General features: G+C 42.0%; 1 long non-coding RNA gene across 1 annotated transcript; it reads left to right on the forward strand.

The window, feature by feature from the left end:
• The first annotated feature begins 4,519 nt into the window (after positions 1-4,519).
• LOC132883394 (uncharacterized) lies at positions 4,520-7,557 on the forward strand. Its single transcript, XR_009654315.1, has 3 exons — positions 4,520-4,688; positions 5,837-5,905; positions 6,001-7,557. It is a non-coding gene; the product is annotated as an uncharacterized LOC132883394 (long non-coding RNA).
• Positions 7,558-7,999: the final 442 nt, after the last annotated feature.

The following is a 7,999-nucleotide window of genomic DNA, read 5'->3' on the forward strand; positions in this document are numbered from 1 at the left end:
AGGGAAGAAGAGGATGTCCGCTGTCCTGCCATCGGGACAGCCGCCAAATGGTCCTCCGCCAACTCGATGGCCTGATCCAGCGACACCGTGCGGTGGCACTGGACCCACTCCGCGGTTCCCTCTGGTAGGCGGGCGATGAACTGCTCTAGTACCACGTGATCAATGATCCCCTCGGCGTTGCGGTTGTCGACCATCAACCACCGCCAGCAGGCGTCCTGGAGCTGCTGACCAAACGTGAACGGCCGGCCGACTTCCTCCAGACGCAGAGCGCAGAAGCGCTGTTGCTGTTGTTCAGGGGTGCGCCCCACCCACTGGAGGATGGCCCGGTGAAGGTCTGTGTAGACCAGCCGGCAATTGGCGGGGAGCTATAGTGCGGCCAGCTGCGCCTCACCCATTAGCAGGGGGAGGAGGTGCGCCATGCGCTGTTCCACCAGCCAGCCCGAGGCCTCTGCTGCCTGCTCGAAGAGCATGAGGAAGGCCTCGGGGTCATCATGTGGGCCCACCTTAGTGAGGGTGAGGGGAGAAGGGCCCGTGGCGATGGAGGTGGTGGACCCCGCCGACGCGAGGAGGTGCCGGAACGCCTATCGGTCTTCCTGCTGTGCCAGCACCAGGGCCTCGAACCAGTGCTCCTGCTCCTTTCAGAGGGTGACTAGCGCCTGGTGCTGGCTCTGCTGGGCCGTGGTGAGGGCGTGGACCAGGTCGGCGAAGGGGGAGGACTCCATGGGGCTGTTCTTCCTGTGCTCTAATTTCCCGGGTTTCAGCACCACTGTAGCAGTTGGTATGGGTGGACCACAGAACGACGGCAGGCCAGGATTAAGTTCCACAAAGAAACTCTTTATTTGGGTCTTTTCAGACTTGAGACAAACTCTCACGATCCATGCACACACACACACACACACACTGGTCATCTGGTTGGGGAGAGAGCTTCCTTCCTCTGCTCTCTCTCTCTCCTTATATAGGGCACGGTCACTGGGGAAGACACACAAACACAGATTAACCAACATCAGGTGCAGTGATTCTGCCACTTACCTTCCCTGACTCCGCCCTCCGGTCACAGACCGACGCTTGACCATGCCCCCGCTGCCACAGTAATAAAATGCATTATTCCCTTATACTCATGTTTTATTATTTGACATTTGCATGGTAAATTAACATATGATGTGGTCTTCTTCCCTTCTACAATGCTAAACACTACATGATTGGTTCCTTGGTTCCTCCCCAATATATATACCCAGAGTCTTGCCCCTCGTGTCACGTGCGGTTCGCGTGCGGTGCGTGCATGTCGCGTGCTCTGTGTGCACGCCACACATTGGGGTGGAAAGTGAGATGTACTTCTGTCTTGCGGACCACACGAATAGCAAGTGTGGAATACTTGTGAAGTACTTCTGATGCACGCCACTCAGACAATGACCATGCGTCACTCATGTGTCTTACTGTCATCGCAAAAAGGCCCTACTAGCCATGCTGCTGACTTGGTTCAGGCGTACAAAAGGAGTACGAGTCCCGTATGTAGTGTATGCATTCTTGATTTGTCGCAAGACCCATAGAATTTGCATGTGCAGGACCAAAAGTCTCCACAGGCAGTCTGCGACCTTCTATGGCGCTGAACACACGCAAGTGTCGCACAAATCTCAAGCAGACTTTTGCCAAATTTTTTACCGTAGACCGTCTATAGCAGCACGTATGGTGGGTTGTGAGCGAGGCTTTATATGTAGTCCAGGATCTTCATACTCCTGTACTGGGAAGGCCTGCAATAACCAAGCTGGCACTGGTAGCAAGACTCAACAGCATAGACACTCAAATGCTGAAAGAGACTTATCCCTCATTGTGTAGCAGTCTAGGTAGGGAACAGCAGCCATACACCATAAAACTGAAACCTGAGGCAACACCACATTCCCTGTTGATGCCCAGACGTGTCCCAATACCCCTGCTAGGGAAAGTTAAAGAGGAGCTGGAGCACATGGAGAATCTGGGTGTAATATCCAGATTGGTATTGCATATAGATTGGTGCATGGCTGTGGTGCCAGTGCCCAAGAAGAATAACTCATGAAGAATCTGTGTGGGCCTAACTAAACTAAATGAGGTGGTGTGTAGGGAGAAATTCATTCTTCCCTCAGTGGAGCAGACATTAGGGATGTTAGTTGGAGCACTGGTCTTTAGCAAACTCTATGCAAATATGGGTTTCTGGCAGGTGCCACTTTTGAAGGAATCTGCCAAATACACCACATTTATAATACCATTTGGATGCTTTTATTTTCATCGGCTACCATTTGGAATTACATCAGCTCCTGAACACTTCCAGCACTGGATGTCACTTGTTCTGGAGGGACTCCCAGGTACAGTGTGCCACACTGATGATGTGGTCATATGGGGCATATCACAGGACGAGCATGACGACAGACTGCATGCCGTGTTGGCAAGACTGCAGAACACGGGCATCACACTGAACCTAGAAAAGTGTGAGCTAAACCGGACTGAAGTGAAAATTTTGGGTCATCTGATATCTGCCAGTGGAGTGAAACCCGACCCGGAGATGACCAGCGCTGTACTGGACATGAGAGAGCCGTCCAGTGTCAGCGAACGTCATAGTTTCCTTGGCATGGTCACTCATCTTGGGAAATTCATCCCTCATTTAGCAGAGAAAGACAAGCCATCGAGCGCCCTGCTTTCAAAGAAAAATGAATGGGTGTGGAGCAATGCTCAGCAAAACGCCTTTGACCATCTGAAGCGGGAACTCTCATCCCCTCCTGTTCTAACCCTGTACGACCTGAACAAGGAGCTGAAACGGTCAGCTGATGCGTCTTCATCTGGGCTGGGGGCAGTTCTCCTGCAATGGGAAGAGGATGAATGGAGGCCAGTTGCGTACACCTCTCGATCATGAACAGAGACTGAGCAGAGATATGCACAAGTCAAAAAAAGAAGCTCTTGGCTCTTCATGGGGATGTGAAAGATTCAAAGACTGTCTCATTTCTCACAGACAGAATTTCAGGCTCGAGACAGACCACAAACCTCTGGTCAGTTTGTTAGGAAATCAAGCACTGTCCAATCTACCACCATGGATCCAGAGATTCCGTATGAGATTCATGGCATACTCCTACACAATCCACCACGTTCCCGGTAAGACATCGCTTCCAGCTGATACACTGTCACGTGCACCTGTAATCAATGGCATCAGAGTCAGCAGTGCAGTTAAAAGTCTAATGGAGGATACAAGCATCTATGTGGACAGTAGAATGAGTAACTTACCTGCCAGTCCAACTTACCTTGCAGAACTCAGAGAACAGCTCAAAGCAAACAGCATCTAATGAGCAACAAATTTACTCTCCAAGAACCTTGAGAACTTCCACGATTCTTCTGCAGACTTTGGCTCTCAGTTGGTTCTGTCTCTGCAGGTAAAATGTGGTCTATTACTTAAGATGTTACTTTCTTGAATGTCTTTTAATTTACACCCATGACTGTACCATTTACATTGCATATGCAACATGCTGATCATATCTTTTACCTGAGATGATACATGGTATTACAGCAAACACCCAGCCACAGATATCCAGGCAAAAAGCTCATGCTCAGAACAGTTACAGACACTTAACATCTTAATTAACATCATAATTATTATGAATGTCCAACTAATATTCAGTATTTGTTTCAGACATTAAAGATAAAGGGCAGAGTGGAGTACTTCCACACCTACACTGGTTTAAGATGTTGACTGCTGTCAGATGAGATTAAAAGCTACCAGCAACAAATTGAACTTGACAGGGGAGTGTGTAGCCTATAAAAAAATTGGGTTAATATACATTGAATAGGCCAATGTATAGTACTATTTTACTGCAAGTAAAACATATCCTAATCTTAGTTTTTATATAACACTTACCTTGTATTTATACTCATTAGCCATTTTACAGTTATACCTGGTGTGCTTTGTAAGTGTACAGTTACTGACTGTAATGGATCTATTGCTCTGCAGTATTTGTCACCCACCTTCTTCCTGTCCAACAGTGGAAAGGAACCACCACAGCTGACTAGATATTATTTTCATGGTGGATATTTCTTAACACAGCAGTGACACTGACAAGTTATTTGAATGTTAATGTATGTGGCACTGGTACAAGTGAATCTGAGATTTTTAACTTCAGTATTATGGCTGAGCTGGGAAACAATCCACAAACAAAAATATCCAGTCAGGAGTGATGCTGTGGTTCGACACTGACCTCTGATGAAGAACCAGGGGAAATTTAACAAACTATGCTCTTTTATTTCTTTTTTTCCTTTTTTTCATATAGTTGCATGTTTTATATCATTCTGTTTGATGACAGTATGGGAGCAAGATATTCCTGTATGACCTCAGAGAAAAAGGTGTGTGCATCCGGAAGGGAGGTCTTTGTGTGGCGGCATTTCAGCTGCTTACAAGCCACACAGATCAGATCTGAAAGAAGAAAAAAAAAAGTGAATACACCCAGACACACATATCCCTCCCTGTCTAATCTACACAATCATTTTTCACAAGCACAAGTGTCTAAGAGTGCATGGAGGTGCTCTTAAAATAAATAAATAAATAAAAATCAATAGATATTAACCGTCTCACGGTATTGCTTGTTGTAGTGGTGTTTATGTACTTATATTAACTCCTAAATTGCAAGCGAGAAAGGAAGTGTGTGTTCATTTCTACCACCCACCACTGAATTCAGGTAAGAGAAAACTTCAAATAACATGTTGCATTTTTATGGATATAAAAATGTTGACCTCTCGATTAATTTTACAATAATCATTTACTGTATTTTGTTTTTATATTTTTGTCATTATTAATAATTATATTCTTTATAATAATTATTTCACTGCTTCAATTTACTTTGTTACCTTGAGTTTTAACACAAATTTACTCAAATCTAACATTCTGATAATCTATATATCATAGACAAAGGATTTATTTATATTTTCTGATATTATATTGTGAAATATAGAAAATTATGAAGTTAGTTTCAGTCCGTTAATTTGATTGGACAAGTGCTATTCCATACATGCTGATATTTGGTATAACAGCACTGTTACATTTCACTGTTTGTGTCACTCAGCTTGTCTGTTCCCCGCATACATTTCCAATTACAGCAAAATATCTTTAGACTGAAATTGTTAAAACACTCACTACAGGCTGTCACTCTTTGCATCTCATGCCAATACGCAACTCTCTATCCAGCTGTGATTTCACTGGGAACTATTTTAGCTGCCGGAGCAAAAATAAACAAACTATTTAAACAATATCGGCTGGCTTTGAGTGGTATATCACATGTATTCCATTCAGCTAACATGATATTGAACGAGTTGAAGATGAGTGAAAAAGTTGCCTGGATGGAGAATAATTAGCCATATTGTGTCTGAAATGTAAATTACTGAATAATAAGTTCTTGTTTAGAGAACTGTTATATAAAAGCAACATCACACTCACAATAACGCTGTTGTACTGAATATTCACATGGCTGATTACCTGCAGCTAAATCACAGTCACGCTGTGTCATATTCAGTACAACAGCACTCTTGTTCATGTGATATTACTTAATTCACTGGTTAGTGTGAATGCAGTTTGATATCATTTTACCAAAATGTTATTTACTGAATGTTTCTGAAGTATGTTTCATTGTGTCATGACAAATAACCATCGATGACTAACATTTGTTCATGTGTAGAAGCCTTAATGCATTCTGTAGCAGATCATAACAGTTTTGTTAATAATCATTTGTGCATTTGTTTATTCATTTTAACTCAGCCAGAAAAGGCATTAGAAAAAAAAAAAAAGAAAAATTCTAAGAGCAGCACTTTTCACCATGTCATTTTCATCTAGGTTTCCTTGTGGTACATCCTTCTCGTGGCTTAAGCAGATTTTCATCTCAGTGGCTTGTCTGTGACTTTAGTAAGTGGCCGTTATAAACTTGTAGAAACCTTGCACTTTACACACCCATAAACTACACAGTACACACTCTGTCTCACTGTGATTTGTTTTTCAAGGCTGCTCTGCTACGATACCACTTCACACCTTGTGATCATGGACAACATGTATTTTGGAGACTCGTATTTCAGCGTTAATGATGGTAATCCAACCATTTATCTTCGTGGTTATTATGATGACCTGATGATCAGCATCTCCCTTGTCGCTGGTGTGTGTGTAAGCCTGCCAGCTTTGATTTGGGCTCTTCATGTTCTTTACACTCTCCACAAACATGGAAGCCAAATTTCAGCCTTCATCATCCTTCTCATCATCAATGACTTGGCTGAGCTGCTCCTGAGTGCAATTATAGCATCAAATGCAATAGACAGCCTTGTAAAGTTCAGTGTGACAAGATCATTAAAAACTTTAAAAGCTGCCAGATATGAAGAAGATTTAATAACTACCAATACTATATCAATGCATTTATTTATGACATTTAGAATTGGTGGTCTTTTCCTCCACCAGCTTGTGGCTCTGAAAAACACGCTTTCTCTCAAAAACCAGCTCTGCTCTGCTCATGTCTTCTCTCCTCTCTGCTCCACCATTTCCTGTATCATTCTGTGGCTGATTGCCTTCGGATTACAGTTTATAAATATGTGGATCAGTGTGATTTTTAGCTTTTTGCCTTTTTCATTTTAGTCATCACATGCATACTCACTTGCAAAGCCTCTCCTGCATCTGACCATATCAAGCCCGGCTCAGCAGTGCTGATAGTATCTACACTCACACTTATCACTTTCTGCACAACAGCTGGCCTTGTGCTTATCTTACAAATTAACTACAGTCCATTTTACTTTTATAGACCTTCACATTTCTCAGCCTCTTTGATCAGTTTGAGAGTGATCTCGGACCCCCTGCTGTGTGTACTGGTCTGTAAGGAGCAGCTCAGGGTTCATAAACAGCAAACTCACACAGACATGAACACTGATCAGAGATCAGTTTGATTTGAAGCCCTGAGTGTTATATGAAGATATCAGAAGATGCAAGAAATGTTCTTATGGTTGTTATCAGGCAGCTATGGTCTTGAGAATTGTGGATAAAATGGCAGTTTGTAAATGAAAACGGAAGCTAAAAATCTACTACATATCAAACAATAGCAACACAAGGAAAGAGTCTTTTTTTTCGACATTTTCTAGATTATAACAATTACAGCAGATAGTTCCACCAGTCAAACTTAAGCTCCTATTATTATATATTACTTGCTGTTGTATGCAAACATGCAAATTGTATTTTTTAATGATTTAAAGGTTGCCTGTTCTTTGACACCATTAAAAATTCAAAAAAGGAAAGTTATTTTCTTGTGTTTGCCCATCATTCATAGCTAGAGAAATCTCTGTTGGTTAGATAAACCTCTGCTGATCCCTTACTCTGGAAATTAGCAAGCATTAAATAATCATGATCAAATCATATAAAGTTAACAGGAACAGCTGGTAAAATAAACATGTATCCATATACACTGATTGTTGAAGGTGTAAATTAATTCTATCAACTTAATTTTTTGCAGTTGTATTTATACAACAATTTGTGTGATGATAAAGGTTTTGAGAGTCTAAAAATGTTTGGTTTAGATACCCTGAAAGTGCTTGAATTTTACTTTTAAAAACTGAACGAACCCTGATTAAAATAAACTGTTGAACGAAATTGGACTGTTTTGTGTATTTTTTAAATAACATTTTTGACCATTCTCGCATACAAGCTTATTTATCAGAGAATATTTACTGACATAAGGCAAATCTATTCAAGCTGCAATTTATGAGTCTAATATATAGATTGAGGCCAGGGCTCGAAATTAACTTTTTTTCTTTGTGTCCCCCAGTGGTCCCGAATTCTGTGTTGCATTGTCCCGAATGGAAGCAATAGTGTCCCCATTTTTTTCTTCTCTGAAATAACCAGTGGTTAATATTATCATATGAAGTTACTATTATATTTGTAACTATGCGATTTTGAACCCTTTATATCATTTTTACAATAAGTCACAAGACATAAGCGACACATGTCCTATACATCATCTACTTCAAA

Source organism: Neoarius graeffei, chromosome 3 (genome assembly GCF_027579695.1).
Source record: "Neoarius graeffei isolate fNeoGra1 chromosome 3, fNeoGra1.pri, whole genome shotgun sequence".
Classification (NCBI taxonomy): domain Eukaryota; kingdom Metazoa; phylum Chordata; class Actinopteri; order Siluriformes; family Ariidae; genus Neoarius; species Neoarius graeffei.